The sequence below is a fragment of the Schistocerca serialis genome, chromosome 3 (assembly GCF_023864345.2).
Source record: "Schistocerca serialis cubense isolate TAMUIC-IGC-003099 chromosome 3, iqSchSeri2.2, whole genome shotgun sequence".
Lineage (NCBI taxonomy): Eukaryota > Metazoa > Arthropoda > Insecta > Orthoptera > Acrididae > Schistocerca > Schistocerca serialis.
The window spans coordinates 640,464,108-640,480,181 of NC_064640.1; the positions used below are offsets into that span (position 1 = coordinate 640,464,108).

Consider the following 16,074-nt stretch of genomic DNA (forward strand, 5'->3'; position numbering starts at 1 on the left):
TGTCCGGGTCCAAAAAAGTCTTCATTTTATAATTTTTCATGGTAATTTGATGACAAATGAAGCAAAATACAAAGATCTGACACAGTACAAAATGTTTACACCATTTACGTATACCCCTTTGGAACTTCGCTGACGGCGTTAGTCCCTACTTGGTGTTTGCTGACTTTTTCAATCAACAATTTATATTGCTAGTATTGCATAAAAAGTTTAGCTAGCTTCCCCACTTTTCTAAAAATGTTGTCTGTGGTCGTCCTGCGTACGGAAGGAACGCTAGGCGCCAGGCTTATGCTACCGGATTTTTTTTTTTTTCTCGCTCCACTGGAGAGCGCGTATTACTTGTGTCTTTGAGTAGCCGTTCCAGCGAAAGGCTTCGCGAAGACGCTACGACTTAGTAGGCAGACTTTCCTTGTTGCATATAGCTCACGTTCTGCGTACTAGGCTGCTTGGAACAAATGTGCTACCGGATGACACCATCTATCGGCGTTTAGTTTCACGTTCATGCGTTTCGTCTTCCTGTAGATGGAATTTCCCAGGGTACTGTCAGGATTCTTCTTTCTCGGAATGTCTAGGAACGGTAGGTAACCCTTTTCTTCCGCATCCATGGTGGATCTGGCGTCCTCATGTGTGCTGTTAAGAGATACACAGGAATTCTTGTACGAATAGGTTGTAGGTTTTCCATACCACACAGCCAAACCACGAATGTGTCGTTCGAATATGTGCAGAACATTATTGTGTCATGTGCGTGGTTTTTAGAGCTGTTTCCTCGAAGAGTTCCGTATATAGTCTGGCGATGCCTAGCGCTAAAAGTAATCTCATGCCAATTCCGTCTATTTGTTCATACAGCTTTACCACAAAGGAAGTAAATAATGGTAAGCAACAGTTTCATCGTGTCGCTCTCGCAGTGACTCTCTAGTAATTCCATGGAACCTTTTAGTGATTCCTATGTGAAGAGAGACGTGACGTCGAATCTGACAAGGAGATCACCCTTGTCCAGACGTATCTCTTGAAGCACCTTCACAGACTGTACAGTTTTTGACATGGTGTGAACAGTGACCCACGAAATGTTTCAGCTGCTGTGCCAGGTGTTTCGCTATGTCATATGTTACGAATTTATAGTGTTCACTGTAGGGTGTAGTGAAATTTCCTCTTCGTGTATTTTCGGGAGGTCATACAGCCACGACGGTATCGATACTCTGCGGTACAGCTTTCAGCCCGTATCATTGTCCAGTCCTGAGTTGTTGAGGACTGATACGGTCTTCCTGGTCACCGCGGAGTAGGATTTTTCTTAGTTTGCTTGAATGCTGGATCCTGTAGTCGCATCTCAGTCTTCTGCCAGTAGTCATTTTACTGCAACACCACCGTCATATTGCCTTTCCCAGCTGCTAGGACGAGTGTGTCATTAGCCTCACTTACGGCATATATAGCCCCGTGTTCTGCCTCCTAGATATTTAACACGCTGGTCAGAGGTGTTTGACGAACGTCTTGGACAGTGCGTTGAAAACAGTTGCGTTGAAAACAGTGGGCGTGTTTTCATGGGCGTTTTGCTTCTGGAAGAGTATATCTCCCTGCTATGTAGGAATGGCTACGCAGTGGATTTATGAAACTGGAAATGTGGCATTCTGAGTTCTCTCAACAAATACGAGAGTAGGGATGTCATTGAAGGCGTGGCTTGCGATACCGTGATGCCCAGCTCTGGTCATGTACATGTCTGCCTGATATACTCTGGTTGTCGCCTGTCTGCTAATCGGCACTCTCAGGACATTTGCAGTAAGTAATATGCAGAATTCAATTATTAAAAATTTGTCCTAAAAACTATTTTCACTTTGATAACACTTCCTCATTTAAGAAAGGTGTCTATTATTTCTTGAACTCCATCTTTAACAGTCACAACATAAATGAATATTACCAACAAACCTTATATAATTAAATTAAAGTTGAAAGTACTTCCTCCAGCGCAGTAATTTTATTCAGATTAAGAGTGTCTTCTAGTTAACAGCCATTCGTTAAAATACAGCCTGTCTACAGAAAGTGAAACACCCTGAAAACATGATCGGATATCGATGTAGCTTTGTGCACGTACATGTCATCGAGGGGTATGTAAATGATTAGAGTTGCAAGAAACTGTGACATGTATAATGGCCAGCAAGTGCATTAGTGTTGTTAGTGGTTATTGTTGTTACCATCCATGCCAGTGTATGTAAGGAGTGTGAACAGTGTCAGGTGTTGAGTGATCACTATGGAGGGTATGGGATTCCATGCAGTCTTGTGAAACAGCGTTCTCACCACAAGTTTGAAAGGGGATTCACTGCTAGTCTCCACATAAAATCTTTTGTCTTCTGTTCCTTTTTTAACACTTATTTTCTGAATTATGGTATGAGTTAGTTCAGCACGCATGGTGATATCGCTACATTTAGAATATTGACTGGTGCATGACAAAATTTGTGGACCTTTAAGCGGCACTACATCTACATCTAAATTCTTCAAACCACTGTGAAGTGCATGACCATTGTGCCAGTTATTTGGGTTTCCTCCGTTCCATTCATCTATGGAAAGCGGGAAGAATGATTGTTTAAATGTCTCCATGCGTGCTGTAATTAATTTAAGCCTGTCCTTACGATCCCTATGGGAGTGATACGAAGAGGGTTGTAGTATACTCCTAGAGTCCTCATTTAAAGCTAGTTCTAGAAACTTTGTAAGTAGGCTTTCTTGGGATAGTTAACGTCTATCTTCAAGAGTCTGCCAGTTCAATTCTTTCTACATCTCTGTGACATTCTCCCATGTGTCAAACAATCTGTGACCATTCTGTATACGTTCAATATCCCCTGTCAGTCCTATTTGTTAGGGATCCCACACAGTTGAGCAATACTCTAGGATGGATCACACGAGTGGTCTGTAAGCAATCTCCTTAGTAGACTGATTACATTTCCCCAGTATTCTACCAATAAACCAAAGTCTACCTCCTGCTTTATCCACGATTGAGCCTAGGTGATGGTTCTATTTCATATCCCTACAAAGTGCTACATCCAGGTATTTGTATGAGTTCGCCAATTCCAAATTTCACTCATTGATGTTATAGTCGTAGGATATTACATTTCTTTATTATTTTTTTCATGTGCAGTGCACAATTTTACATTTCTGAACATTTAAAGTAAGTTACAAATTTTGACACCACTTTGAAATATTATCCAAGATCCGACAGAATATTAATGCTACTTCCTTCAGACAGTACTTCATTAAAGGTAACTGCATCATCTGCAAACAATCTGAGGTTATTATTAATATCGTCCACAAGGCCATTAACATACAACAGGAACAGCAAGGGTCGCAATACTCTTTCCTGCGACACTAATGAAGCACTTTTATATCTGTCGATGAATATCCATCCAAGATAACTTGCTGCGCCCTCTGTACCAAAATATCCTCAATCCAGTTACAAATTTTGCTTGATCCGCCATATTGTAGTACTTTTGAAATAAACGTAGATGTGGTAGTGAGTCAAATATTTTTTGGAAAAAATACTGCATCTACCTGAGTGATTTGATCCAAAGCTTTCAATATGTCATTTCTGTCAGTTACCGCCTACTACTAGTCAAAGCCTACAACCTGATCAAAGATTTTGGCGTAAATAGGCTCATCGCCACGCTTTTGCAGAATCGCAGGCTCTTCGTCGACTCCCAAGAACAGAGTAGCCGATGGAGATTACAGAAAAACAGTTTCCCACAGGAAAGTGTGCTGACTCTAATTCTTTTCAATTTATACGAGAATGACCAACCCATAGCAGGAGCTTCTTTTATCCTTTCTCTATTTACCCAGAGCACAGATTTTGAATCAGTGGAGAAAACCCTTACGAATGCGCTAAACAAGATTCCATCTACTACAACACAAACCACCTTAAACCTAATCCCTCAAAGACACAAGTGTGTGCTTTTCGTTTGAGAAACAAGGAAACTAGTCGCAGATTAAAGATATTACGGTCAAATGTCGAACATGAAAACTGTGAGATACCAAAATATCTAGGTGTGATACTTGATAGATCTCTTACTTTCAGGAAGCACGGCGCGAAATGCAAGTCAAAAGTTTCCAGTAGGAAAAATTTTCTTCAGAAACTGCCAGGATCACAGGGTGGCTGAGGATAGGGGGTAGTCAACGTAAAACTATAAGCACTTCTGACATGGCACTACGTTGTTCTGGGGGAGAGTATGCATGCCCTGTTTAGTATAATTTAAATGACTGTAATCTAGCGCGAGTGAGGTGAGGGTGAGTGAATGAGTATTACTTTATAGGTTTCCTTCTCAAAAAAAAAAAAAAAAAAAAAAAATTGTTCAAATGGCTCTGAGCACTATGGGACTTAACATCTGTGGTCATCAGTCCCCTAGAACTTAGAACTACTTAAACCTAACTAACCTAAGGACATCACACACATCCATGCCCGAGGCAGGATTCGAACCTGCGACCGTAGCAATCGCCCGGTTCCGGACTGAGCGCCTAGAACCGCGAGACCACCACGGCCGGCTTTTCCTTCTACTGGGTGACAACGATTTTAGTCGTTTCACCCACATTCGTTTCTTTTAATGTGCATAAGGGGGCTGATAGCTGCGCTCGTAAGCTGCAGACACATACACAGACTAGAATGAAATTTTCACTCTACAGCGGAGTGTGTGCTGATATGAAACTTCCTGACAGATTAAAACTGTGTGCCGGACCGAGACTCGAACTCGGGACCTTTGCCTTTCGCGGGCAAGTGCTCTACCAACTGAGCTACCGAAGCACGACTCACGCCCGGTACTCACAGTATTACTTCTGCCAGTACCTCGTCTCCTACCTTCCAAACTTTACAGAAGCTCTCCTGCGAAACTTGGCAGGTACTGGCAGAAGTAAAGCTGTGAGGACGGGTCGTGAGTCGTGTTCGGGTAGCTCAGTTGGTAGAGCACTTGCCCGCGAAAGACAAAGGTCCCGAGTTCGAGCCTCGGTCCAGCACACAGTTTTAATCTGCCAGGAAGTTTCACATACACACACACTTATATAACCCAACACATGCCAAACAGATTAACACAGCTCCCCCTGACACCTGCAGTGCCATAACAAGCTCCTTGAAATCCACTCCAGTCGAATGGCTTTACCACTTTACAGGAATGGCACCATCTTCTGCTCGAAGAAAAATAGCTGCGAATGAGAAAATAAAGACAGTGGATCAGCAGAGAGCCCATCATCTGTACGAGCAGGAGCAGCACCCGCAACGACTGAAGTCAGGGAGGACATTCCTTAGAACATGAACTGCACTTAGAATCACTGCTGAAAATGCTAGGTTGCAGCTATAGGGGGTGCGGCATAATTCCCCTAGGCTGAAAAAAGTGTATGAAATTTTACGTCACGGCTATGACGAGAAGTGGACGACTCGAAAGTCCCTGAATACACTGAGATGAGATGTGGAGTATCAAAGGTTGATTTGGAAAGATGGGGCTACACTGATCAAGATTATATTCAGTGTGACTGTGCAGAAGACCAGACTGTTCATCATACCCTTCAACGCCGACCGTGTCCAGCCTCCTGCACAGATGATGGGCTTCATCAAGGAACAGAAAATTCATTGTAAGTGGTCAACTTTTGGGCAAGCGTATTGCAGTCATAACTGTTTGCAATATGTATGTTTCAGATAAGAGAATAAAAATATAAAGTATGTAATGTGAGGAAAGTGCGAGATGGATTTCACATCTTAGATTTTTTTCGGAATACTTGCTAGTTGGCATGGCAAGGTCTTTCTGTTCGACATTTCTCATTATCTTTGAGCTCTAAATTTGTTCAACATTCTGCAACAAATCGATGTCAAGAATATTGGACTTTAGTTTTGTGGATTACTTCCACTACCCTTCTTGTAAATGGATGTGACATGTGCTTTCTTACAACCACTGGACAAGGTTTTTTGTTCGAGAGATCTACGATATAGTTAAAAAATAGGGAATCATATTTTTGATACGTCCTGTTCTTTATACAGCAATACTTAAACTATATATCTTACTCGTCTTATTTTTATGCCCACTCATAGAACCTACTACGCTGCTTCCACTAACACAATGAAGTAGTAACGTCATCGATATGTAATTTGAGAAGTAACGTACTCGTCACGCGATCTGTCTGTAAATAAAGTGGGGCTGTTTTGGCTTGGCTGTCTGTAACTGTTCTCTCGTCTCAATAGCGGCCACGAATTAGGCACGATTGGCTGCCTCGTCAGTTACCCACGCTTCCCGTGCAAGGCAATTGAATAACCGCCACTTCCTGTTACGTCAGCAACAGGACAGTTATTGCATTCGTGAGTAGAACAATGTAGTCGCCACGAAAGCGTCCACCGATACGGAAGTCGTAACGAGCATGCAGCATAAATAAAAATCATTATTTTCAGAACAACATACAAAAATTTAGCTTCACACATTCCTTTCGTAAGTTATACATATATTTTGCCTGTTTCTTGATTCCTTAGTGCCAATTCTGTTAATCTTCTGGAATTTACTTTCACGTCACACGCTAAAAAATACTTCAGAATTACAGTAGCAAAGTTGAAATCACTTTCAGTCTGGGCATTAAAAAGCAAACGGAAAACAAAAAGTCAATATATTTGTTGGAAATAGTTTCGGATTCTTTATAATGTGGTGAGTTCGTAAGTACGTCTAAAATTTTCGTAATACGTATTGCGGATATGTTTCAGGTACCCTATAAGTGAAACCATCGAAAGAAAGGGGACGATGAAACTAGAAGATATGCTGAGATGGTTGCAAAAGGGAAAAGCGATAGTCACATTAGAACTTATATAGAGCACGAATAAATGTTTCTTTTATCATGAACGATGCTGATGGGCAGCCAGGATAAAGGAAAACAGTGCATAGCTAGGGCGGATGGTGGGATGTAACGTTAAGGGGATTAAACGGCCCATACCTAGGGGGAGAAGAGTACTGTGGTAGACGAAATTCCTAAATAATTTTTTTCAACAAACCGTATCTAATACTACTTGAGTAATAGCTCGAGAATCGTTGAAATGAATGCGTGCGACAGAAAATAAATAGTCACTCAGTTAAAAGCATGAAAAGGTAATGAGAGAAACGTCATTCTCGTCTGAGACAACCATCATTGAGAGCCTTGATCGGAGTCAGTAGGCAAATACATTAATGTTCAAAAATCAAGCAACAAACCACTATTTCCCCGTCTATACTTCATGATTTAATCATTCAAATTGTCAACAGATGTCTGTACGATCGTGTTCTGCACGGAAGATGGTATTCCAGTTCAACGGAGAACCACGCCAATGATAACGCCAGGGCATCTGTCAAATGGGGTGTTGTTTGCTGGGTAGTCTCACATCCGCAATCGCTGTGTACACAGTTATAGACGGTGCAGTATGGCACAGAGAAGACCCTTACCAGACTCTCTGCGGTGGAAGACCATAGGAAGAATGAAAGCAGTACATTCGCAAACTGATGTGACCCGATGGTTTATCATAAATCGTTCTGTTATTTTTGGATGTGGCGACAGTTTACAGTAACCGAAACTGTATCCCGAAGGTCAGGGCAAGGCCGACCAATTGACAGCAGAAAGAGATGACCGTTATCTCGCTGTACGAGGGGCGTTTGAAATGTCCGTGCAAAATAAAAACTACTTACGTGTTTGAGGGAAACCTTTTTTATTTTTCGACATAGTCTCCTTAGAGACTTATACATTTCGTCCAACGCTGTTCTAATTTGTTGATCCCTTACGAATTGTCCAAGTCTGCAAAATAGCTATTAGTTGCTGCAATCACTTCGTTTGAATAAAATCTTTGTCCCGCCAGCCATTTCTTCAAATTGGGGAAGAAATAGTAGTCCGAGAGAGCCAAGTCTGGAGAATAGGGGGGATGTGAAAAAATTAGGAATCCTATTTCCATTAATTTTGCGACCACAACTGCTGAGGTGTGTACTGGTGCATTGTCGTGATGGAAAGGGCCTTTTTTGCGGTCCAATCGCCGGCGTTTTTCTTGTAGCTCGGTTTTCAAACTGTCCAATAACGATGAATAATATTCACGTGTAATAGTTTTACCCATTTCCAGATGGTCGATGAGGAATATCCCTAGCGACTCACAAAAGACAGTCGCCATAATCTTTCCGGCCGAAGGAATAGTCCTCGCTTTTTTTATGCAGATTCTCCCTTGGTAACCCATTGTTTAGATTGTTGTTTGATCTCAGGAGTATAGTAATGTATCCATGTTTCATCCACAGTGACGAAACGACGCTTAAAGTCCTGTGGATTCTTCCTGAACAGCTGCAAACCATCCTTGCAACACTTCACATGATTCCGTTTTCGGTCAAGCGTGAGCAATCGCGGAACCTACCTTGCGGATAGCTTTCTCATGTCCAAATGTTTATGTAAAATAATTATGTATCCGTTCATTCCAAATGCCCACAGCACTAGCAATCTCACGCACCTTAACTCTTCTGTCTTCCTTCACCATATCACGGATTTTGTCAATGATTTCTGGAGTCGTAGCTTCCACAGGGCGTCCAGAACGTTCAGCATAACTTGTGCCCATATCGCCACTCCGAAAATTTGCAAACCACTTATAAACTGTTCTGATCCAAAGTTCAGAGTCACCGTAATGTTTAGCAAGCTTCTCTTTAGTCTCCTGAGGCGTTTTGCCTTTCATAAAGTAATGTTTAATCACCACACGAAATTCTTTTTCGTCCATTTTTTGACAATCACTCGACTTCCTTGATTCACACGAATGCCAAACACAGAGAAATAGGCCAATATAGCTGAAAATTGGTGTGCTTTCTTTCCAAAGATGCTACTAACTAAACATGACCTCGATACTCGCCGGTGGTTCCGTCTCTCGGACTTTGCACGGTCTTCTCAAACGCCCCTCGTAAGGGCAAAACAGTACCGTCTTACTACTGCGCGGCAGCTGGCATCTGACCTGGCAGCATCCACTGGACGTGTTGTATGGAGGCAGTTGGTGTACTGAAGGCTTCATCAGAGTGACCTTTGTCAGAGACCTGCTGTATGTGTACCTCTGACGTGTCTTCACAGAAGGGAACGTCTAGAGTGGAGCCTTCAACATGCCACCTGGATAGTCGAAAAATGGGCCAATGCACATCTGGAGGGAACGTTGAATACAATTTCGGGACCCAAACAGTGTGGAAAGAGATCGATGTCGAGGTGGGTCCCTAGGGGTGTGAGCAGGGATTATGTTGACAACTCGAACAGCTCTTCATGAAATTGTACGGCTGAATCGGCAAGGTTTAACTGCTGTCATCTATCGTGACGAGATCTTGGGACCTCACGAAGGGTTGTTGCGGGATGCTGTGGGCCCAGACTTGGTACTGATGAACGATAATGCTCGACCTCATGTAGCACGGAAGAGTTTGCACCCATGGCGTGGCCTGCTCGCTCTCCCAATTTGAATCCCATAGAGCACGTGTGGGACACATTAGTGACACGGGTTTCATCGCGTCAGCATCCACCAACTACTCTCCAAGACTTGCGCGCAGCTCTGCAGGAAGAATAGGCGATATTGCCTCAACATGAAATTCATGACATGATTCACAGCATGTCCCGTCGTTGTCAGGCATGTATTGCTGCCAGAGGTGGTCACACTCCAAATTCAGCACATTAACCAGTTGTCAGAATATGAATGTAAGTTAGAAAAACCGAACAACATTTATGTCTACTGTTATGTATGTTGCAGTATAACGCAACCTTGTAAAATTTCCAATTGTTGATTTAATTTTCGACACCAGTGGTTCAAATGGTTCAAATGGCTCTGAGCACTATAGGACTTAACATCTGTGGTCATCAGTCCCTTAAAACTTAGAACTAATTAAACCTAACTAACCTAAGGACAGCACACACATCCATGCCCGAGGCAGGATTCGAACCTGCGATCGTAGCGGTCACGCGGTTCCATACTGAAGCGCCTAGAACCGCACGGCCACACCGGCCGGCCTCGACACCAGTGTATGAAGCAGTTGACGTCAGTTGGGAAGTGACGAAGAACTGATTCTCGTACATCGAGAAACTGGTCACAAGAAAATAATTATAAAACAACAGCCTTAGGGGCAGAAAGATTAGATTTTCTTCTTGTCAGGGGCTACAAACGATAAGATGCGGTGACTAACTGCACAGATGGAGAGTGGGAATAATGACTCTTCGGACTTTTCTATCGGCGATGATATTTTGCATGAGGTTTCGAATAATGTTACTACCGGTAAATCTTTTATTCAGATTTCTTGTATTTTCTCAATAGGTTTTCGTGTTTAAAGTTTTTTTTTCCAAGTGTCTTCAGGTTAAAGCAGTGCAGCCTTTAGGTAAAGATGTCAGCTACCCTAAGCGTACTTTGAAATTCCATAGTTCTTTACTTCGTGGTCCTATTTGAGGTAGTATGCCCTTGTCTTCATTTGAACTTCCTCAGTCAGTTTCAGGTGGATCTACAGTATAATGTGGACTCTGAACCACGGTATACGTTTTCAAGCTGAAATTACTAAGCGTTTACACTATTCCGAGAAAGGTCCATACTATAGCGGACAAAGTTTACTTTCCTAGTGTGGTATAGTGAAACGAAACCTGTCATTTTCTTTCCCACGACTGAACTTAAGCTGCCGTTCCACTACACTGCTCCTCAGATTGTTATTCCCATACATTTGAAACCAGAGATAGCTTCAGGTGCAACGTATTAGCTGTGTACACAAATGCTCTCACATTTTCAGTTGTACAAGATCACTGTTTCACATTTCGCTCCATTAAAAGACAGTTACCAATCGTTACAGATGTTTGGTGTTTTGTCAAGATCTATCAGCATAGTACCGAAACTGTTATCGGACACACTTTCTCACAAATGACAGTGTCATTTTTTAAACTCTTGTGTTTGCAAATGACATTGTTTTGTGTGGCACAAATATACGCTGTCATAAATAGTGACCAAACTACACTTCATGTGAGCAAACTCGACACTACCTCTGTTTCGGTGTATCAAACTGCTTCCAGCATAAAGCTGTTCATAGTTCTCGAAACTTGCCCTGTTGGTGTGAAGAACTTTCGACTCAAGAAGTTTATCACGCAGCAACAAATATGGTACTGTATTAGCCAGCCGAAATAATTGAAGAATGTGCTTCTTTACAAATGGTTCAAATCGCTCTGAGCACTATGGGACTCAACTGCTGAGGTCATTAGTCCCCTAGAACTTAGAACTAGTTAAACCTAACTAACCTAAGGACATCACAAACATCCATGCCCGCGGCAGGATTCGAACCTGCGACCGTAGCGGTCTTGCGGTTCCAGACTGCAACGCCTTTAACCGCACGGCCACTTCGGCCGGCGCTTCTTTACAGACCGCTACTAACCTGCTCTCTTCTATTAAGCTCTAAAATACACTCACCACTGTGTACATTTATAAATTCCTTAGTTCAGAGTTGAAATTATGTATTTGTGGGGATTCACAGCCTCCAGGTGTTTAATAAACGTAAACATGCGATTAGCTAATTTCGACTATGTGTCGTTGTCAGGCACCTGTAAAACCAACCTTGGAAAGCACTACACTGTCTGCGTACATCGCCATGTATAAATAATTTTATACGCCTAATATTAAGATAAAACATTACTGTTTTATCTTAATGTGCGGTGTGTAAAGTGTTATTTATACATGGCGACGTATGCGGACAATGTAGTGCTTTTCCATGTTGGTTTTACAGGTGCTTGACAATGACACGTAACCGAAATTAGATAATCGCACAATTAAATAAAAATCGCATGAAAGCCTACAAGGGACAATGTTTACGTTTATCATTTCAGGGTAGGTTGCAAAACAAGTGCGTTGTTAAAATCATTTATCTATGTTCTTATAATTAATATTGCTTTTTTTTAACTCCGCAATTACAGTCACTTAAGACACAGATCTTTTAGCTAAAGAGCCGTCTTCAAGTTTGCCGAGAACGATATTCAATGTTAAGTTGTGCTTAAAAGAAATTACGGTAAGGTCGCTTAGACAACATTAAAAGAGCTAATACCAATTGCGGACTTTCGAACATCTTAACGATTAAAGCAGCTTTTCCAAGTCCTTTTAAAGAAAATACACCGTTGCCTGCAGTAAAAGCTACACAAAACATCTAACACCTCTCAATCTTGGTTATGTAGCATAATAAGCCCTCTTCATTACACTTCTTTTAACTGCACGGTGGGTTGTTGAAATTTCAGTGTTAAGTTTTCAGCACGTGTTTATGACTTGCGAAATTCATTGCAAGATACATTGTACAAACAAAACAGTCCGAATATAGTTTTTAGTTAACTGTGGCCGAACTATGCAATCTGCAGATCCGGTCGAAACCGGTAATTGAAGCTAAACAAAAACTCTGTCTAGATTGCTTTGTTGGTAACATAATGAAACAAAATCACTGCCCTGCGACAATACGCAACTTTCTGCTGACACAAATTTATACATTTGGAAAAGTAAGTAATAGCGACGGAAATGAAGAAAGAGAGGCAACGGTTCGACCTTAGTTACCAGTTGACTGATATAAAGCTTCCTGCATTGATTTTGCAACTAGATATTACGTTGTCATATCCATGAGAAGACTCTCTTCTTGTTATTGGGAATGGTTCACAACACTTTCCTTAACGTTTTGTAACTAATTAGAGCATTTGTCTTCGCTGAACGGCGAATAAAGAACTACTCTCATATGTGTTAACCATAAATGTAACTGTCGGAACAGGTTCAAACACAGTACCGATTATTCCACACAATGCAGACAAAAGAAGAATGTGTGCTACCGGCTGCTATTATGTACTGTTTGTGAGATACTACTTTTCTAAGATTCTGTTTTTTATAAGTTGTTCTATTTTTATTTATGCAATTATAATACACTACTTCCACCTTTACATAGAAAATTTGTACCAGGTTCCTTTGTTCAGTTTGAAAAGTTAAACCAGTTATAAAAATAGCTCATTCACATCCTAGTATGAGCTCACAAATTACAACCAAGGGCACGATAAACAAAAAAGTACAGATTTCTCATTCGCCTTCATGAATTGTTTAACCTTTAGTTGTTGACTTACAATGGTCACAAAACGATTCAGATTTCTTCCATAAAAAGAAGTGATTAAATGTGGTCTCTTACTGCGAAAATATTCCTATGCAGTCAGAAATTTTTAAATGGGCCGTTTTGAGAATAACAAACTGAAGTTTCAGTACGTTTATAATTAAATGTGTTAGTCAAAAATTTATGCTCAACAGCAAAATCCACACAATTTCGATCTTAACTTTTACTGACTTCCATATTTAATTAATAATTTGACAGTTTGACAAACTTGATTTTTACATACAACAGCAATACAATCATTTCACTTCAGACTCGGGAGTGTTACCGATTCCACAGGTTTGGCCGTAATGTTCTGGTTTGGATAAGCTTTCTATCGTGAAAACTCAAATATATTCTTTTGAAATAGCAGGTGCAGATGAAGATCCATGTTTAAGCTAGTAGTAACTGCTTGGCTTATCATTCAAATGAGATAGCAGAACTGCAGTCCACTTTAGATTACTCTCCTTAAAACGTCATACATTCTTCCATGATCAGCATTTTATTGCATGGAATATTGTTGGTACTTTTTCTGGCTCATCAAACCGAAACCGCAAAATGCAAACAGACTCAAACTGGACATTTTGCTGCTTCATTGCTCCACTGACGTTCTTCACCTCATTAGATAAGACAAAAGTTGGCTTGAAATCATTCCCTGTGCCCAGCGTTACAACAAAAGCATTCTGACCGGCTATAGTTGCTTTCACATACCCTACCTTTCTGACGTCAGCCACCACTAATTCAGCCTCAGTCCTTACTGCTTCTCGCAGATTTTCTGTGTCCCTCAACATTGCTCGCAACTGGCAAACATGTGCAAAAACGTACTCAGTGGCTTTGATTCACGTCACGCCGATGGCACCAAAGAACTGCAATTTTCTGGGTGACATATTCATAACTTTGTATCAACATATCAGCGCTCGCTCCATCCTTGGTGCCACGAGTGAATATTTAAACAGGCCATTGCTAAATGAAATTGTGGCTACAGAATATTAAAGCACTCCGTCTTCAGGCCACAAGTGGCCCATCGGGACCATCCGACCGCCGTGTCATCCTCAGATGAGGATGCGGATAGGAGGGGCGTGTGGTCAGCACACCGTTCTCCCGGTCGGTATGATGGTTTTCTTTGACCGGAGCCGCTACCAGTCGGTCGAGTAGCTCCTCAGTGGGCATCACGAGGCTGATTGCACCCCGAAAATGGCAACAGCACATGGCGGCCTGGATGGTCACCCATCGAAGTGCCGACCACGCCCGACAGCGCTTAACTTCGGTGATCTGACGGGAACCGCTGTACCCACTGCGGCAAGGCCGTTGCACAGAATATTAATAGATTAGTTTAGTTCTCAGTGTACACTGAGGCGACAAAAGACATGGGATAGTAATATGTAAATAGAGAAATGGGGGTAGTGCTGCGAACACGTAGCACAAAAGGACAGTGCATCGGCGGAGCTGTCATTTCTACTCAGGTTACTCATGAGGAAAGGTTTCTGATGTGGTTATGGACGCACGTCGGGAATTAACAGACTTTAAACACGGAATGATACTTGGAGCTTGATGCATGGGACAAAATCGTTATGGAATTCAATATTCCGAGATCCACAGCGCGAATAGTGTGCCGAGAATACCAGATTTCAGGCATTAGCTCTCATCAAGGGCAGCGCAATGGCCTTCACTTAACGACCAAGAGCAGCGGCGTTTGCGTAGAGTTGTCAGTGCTAACAGACAAATAACACTGCGTGAAATAAACGCAGAAATCAATGTGGAACATACGTTAGGACAACGCAAGGAAATCTGGCTTTCACGGACTATGGCAGCAGACGAACGACGCAAATGCCTTTGCCAGCCGCTCGAAATGGCCTGCACCGCCTCTCCTGGACTCGTGATCATGTCAGTAGGACCCTAGACGACTGGAAAATCGTGGCCTGGTCAGATGAGCCCCGATTCCAGTTGGTAAGAACTGATGGTAGGGTTCGAGTATGACGCAGACCCCAAGAAGCCATGGACCCTAGTTGTGAACAAGGCACTCAGTAAGCTGATAGTCTCTCCATAATGGTGTGTCCTGTGTTTACATGGAATGGACTGGGTCCTCTGGTCCAACTGAACCATTATTGACTGGAAATGGTTGCGTTCGGCTACTTGGAGAGCATATGCAGCCATTCATGTACTTCATATTCACAAACAACAATGGAATTTTTATGGGTGAAAATGCGCCATATCACCGGGCCACAATTGTTCTCGATTGATTTTAAGAACATTCTGGACAATTCGACCGAATGATCTGCCCACCCAGATAGTTCAGCACGAATCCGATCTGACATTTGTGGGACATAATCAAGAGGTCAGTTAGCGCACAAAATCCTGCACCGGCAACACTTCCGCAATTATGGATGGCTGTAAAGGCAGCATGGCTTAGTATCTGCAGTCCACTTTAGATTACTCTCATTAAAAACGTCATAAATCCTTTGGTTTCAGCATTTTATTGCGTGGAATTTTTTTGGTACGTTTTCTGGCTGCAGTGACTTGTTAATTGCACGCCATATCAAGTTGCTGCACCACAATGTGCGAAAGGAGGTCCGACACTATAATAGAAGGTATCCCACGACATTCGTCACCTGAGTGTACACTCACGTGTTTGTATAAGAACGAAAACTACGCCAAGGAAACAGAGCATATGTCTTAGAAAGTATTACATCTTAAAAGATTGAGGATTTACACTGAAGCGCCAAAGAAACTGATATAAGCATGTGTATTCTGATACAGAGATTTGTAAACAGGCAGAATACGGCGCTGGGGCCGGCAACGGCTGTATAAGACAACAAGTTTGGGGCGCAGTTATTAGATCGGTTACTGCTGCTATTGGCAGGTTATCAAGATTTTAGTGAGTTTGAACGTGGTGTTACAGTCGGCTCGCTAGCGATGGGACACTGCATCTCCGAGGTAGCTTGGGGATTTTCCCGTACGATCATTCACGAGTGTACCGTCAATATCAGGA

At 42.1% G+C, this 16,074-nt stretch overlaps 1 pseudogene; it reads right to left on the reverse strand.

Moving 5' to 3' along the window:
- Nucleotides 1–14,280: 14,280 nt before the first annotated feature.
- LOC126472212 (5S ribosomal RNA) lies at nt 14,281–14,398 on the reverse strand (annotated as a pseudogene).
- Nucleotides 14,399–16,074: the final 1,676 nt, after the last annotated feature.